This window comes from Camelina sativa, chromosome 12, assembly GCF_000633955.1.
Source record: "Camelina sativa cultivar DH55 chromosome 12, Cs, whole genome shotgun sequence".
Lineage (NCBI taxonomy): Eukaryota > Viridiplantae > Streptophyta > Magnoliopsida > Brassicales > Brassicaceae > Camelina > Camelina sativa.
In genome coordinates, this window is record NC_025696.1 from 31,591,055 (window position 1) to 31,594,511 (window position 3,457).

The 3,457-nt window shown below is 34.6% G+C and overlaps 1 pseudogene; it reads left to right on the forward strand.

The window, feature by feature from the left end:
* LOC109128040 lies at positions 495–1,181 on the forward strand (annotated as a pseudogene).

The following is a 3,457-nucleotide window of genomic DNA, read 5'->3' on the forward strand; positions in this document are numbered from 1 at the left end:
TGTGGAATTTGGAAAATGAACAATTTGAAGAATTAGTAATTCAACCAGCTTTGACTTATTATGATCGATATTTTCAAAGGGCACCAGCGCAAACCGATGGAGGTATGGGATGGAGGAATATTTGGCGTCGACTACAACAAGATGATGCTGCTTGTCTTCAACTATTACGAATGTCACTTCCATGTTTCACATCATTGTGTAATATGTTGCAAACAAACTATGGTCTACAACCAACATTAAATGTAGGGATTGAAGAGAGTGTGGCTATGTTTCTACGGATATGTGGGCACAATGAAGTTCAAAGGGATGTTGGTTTAAGATTTGGCCGAAATCAAGAGACTGTGCAAAGAAAATTTAGGGAAGTTCTTAAGGCAACAGAGTTATTAGCATGTGATTATATTAAAACTCCAACAAGACAAGAGTTGTATCGCATTCCTGAAAGACTTCAAGTAGACCGAAGATATTGGCCATATTTTAGTGGATTCGTTGGAGCTATGGATGGGACTCATGTGTGCGTCAAAGTAAAGCCTGAGTTACAAGGAATGTATTGGAATCGGCACGATAATGCATCATTGAACATCATGGCAATATGTGATTTGAATATGTTATTCACATATATCTGGAATGGAGCACCAGGATCATGCCACGATACAGCTGTTCTGCAGATGGCACAACAAAGTGATACCGAGTTTCCTTTGCCTCCATCAGATAAGTATTATCTCGTTGATTCTGGTTATCCAAACAAACAAGGATTTCTTGCTCCTTATAGATCATCATGAAATCGAGCTGTGAGATATCATATGTCCCAGTTTCATTCTGGTCCTCCTCCAAGGAATAAACATGAATTGTTCAACCAATGTCATGCATCTTTACGTTCTGTTATAGAATGAACGTTTGGAGTTTGGAAGAAGAAGTGGAGGATACTTGCTGATTTTCCAAGATATAATGTTCAAATTTAGAAAAGAGTGGTAATGGCTACAGTGGGACTACATAATTTCATCAGGATTTCAAATTTCTCGGATGCAGATTTCGCAGATGTAACGACTGAGACGAACAACAACCAAAATTTTGAGCATGATATAGGTGACATGGATGGAACAGAGATAGCAGATGGAGAAGCTATGACGCAAATAAGAGATACTATTGCAAATATGTTATGGGAAAATCAAAGTAATCGATAATTAAAAAANTGTGTTCCATTAAAATAGTCAATATACCTAGTTTTTAAAAGCAACTAAAAATCATCATTTAAATTTACTGAATTATTGCTTATATTTGCAATTTGATAAAATGGAGAAAATATAGGTATTTCATGTCGTATCTTAAATAAAACGAGGGGTGATCATCTCAAATTCTTTGCTATTTTCGATTTGCTATCCGGACAAGTCACAATCACTAAAGCAGCGACCGAAAACATGTTATTAGTCAAGCAAATCCATTGATTGGTGATCACATTGTATTGGGGAATTTTTATATCCACTGTAGTCACGGCTGCAAAATACATGCTTGTTGGCATAAGCTTGAAGATAGCTTGAGGTGCAAGCTATATTAATCCTACCGAGTTATGAAATTAGGATTAATTATATTTAGGAGTTATCTAAATATGTTAGTTTATCGGTTTAGAATAGGAAAGTTGTCAACTCTAGGGTTGAGCAATTGTTATAAATACCAAGAGAGCGTTTCATGAAGAGGTGCGCGTCTTAGAGTATTCTGATAGATGCACACAAGGTGTGTGGCGTCGCCCCATCAATAAGATAGAGATCTTTTAATGGTATTGTTGAAGTTCTACTTCTAATTAATGAATTATGGACTTGGTTCCGGGGATGTAGGTTATCCGAACCCGTTAACAAAGCTTGTGTCTTCTTTACTATTATGCTCTTTACTTTANTAAATTTATTTATAATATATGTAATCCGCACCGCTTTTCCTTTTTTTACAATTCGNTCTAGCCACATATATGTGCTTTATTTGGTATCAGAGCCTATAGAGAATTATTCTCGTATTGGGTGTGATCCTGGATTTGTGGCTAGCGGAGAATGCACATGAGAAGGTAGAGTGTTCATGAAGGGGCGGAATAAATCAGAAACTTTCAGGAAGTGTTTGTTCTATCGGAGTTGTATGAAGAAAGAGCGCAACTTGTTTGATTGTTTCTATTATCGTCGTCAGGAAACGATTGAGAAGAAAAGAGTTTTATTGACATGGGCATGATAAGGAAGGTGAAGTGGATGAGAATTAGAGTGTTCATGATTGTGTTTAAGAGGAGAATGAAATTGTGAACGTGACAGATAGAGGTGACAGATAGTCTGTCTGCTCTAAGNCCGCACTTGTCCCGCAAACCGCACGTACCGCAGTTGAACCGTACCGCACCTCAAAACCGCTTTCCCCGCACAACCAAAACCGCGGTCACCATTCGGACCCTAAAAACATAAAAAAAAAAATCTTTTACAAATACGGATCGCTTCTTAAAGAAATAAAAACAAAATTAGCACGCATTTTATGGTTTGGTTTGGTTCATACGTGCTATGCTTAATTGTAAAACATTTTAACACAGAATTAATAAACTATGAGTCATATATAAAAACAAAGACTCAATGAAACCAAAATAGAATTCAGTAGAAACGATCCTAACATCTAGAGCTAAATTGCGATGTAAAGTAAAATTATATAAGCTATTTTTAATTGAATGATTTAAAGATCTGAGTTTTGAAAAGGTCCCATCCTTCAATATCATGATTGGGTCAACCAGGTGGTCCAAACTTATTAGTAACCCAAAACAAATAAATTTATTTCAAAAATATTTAAAAGTATGACAGTTAAAAGAAATGAAGAAAAAAAAAATGAATACGCGTAGGAAAAGAAAAGCTAAACAAAAGGTTTATTTTATTTATAAGTTTATAACACTGGTCACACTTTAGTTTAAGTTTAAGTTTATAATTTAATAATAAAAAAATATGTCCAAACTAAATAAAAAACATTCATTAATACAGTAGAACCTCTATAAATTAATACTCGGTAAAGTAATAATCTCTAGAAATTAATAAATTTCTCCAGTCCCAAGTTGGGACTAGTGTAATTTTGGACACTATTCGATAGACCCTTTTTTATTGCTAAATAATTTTTTTTGGTGAAATATGATTGGTATCCCAGCTTAATTTTCTCCAAGATCACATGTACAGAAAATATTGGAATTAGTATCATCACATTGTGGGGTATGTTGTAATTGAATACAAAGTGTTTACATCATCTACAAAGGCTAAGCCATTTTGCAAGCAGAAGCTCATGGAAGATTTCTTACAATGTCACTAGATTCTTTGTGATCGTTGGGTAGTGTTTCGAAGTAAATCAAAGTCGATCTAGTGATTTTAGATAATTTTACTGTGATGATAATCATGAAAGACCATTGAGAATATGAATCAGTTATTACAATTTTTGGTGAAAAAAAGAAAGAATAAAGTTA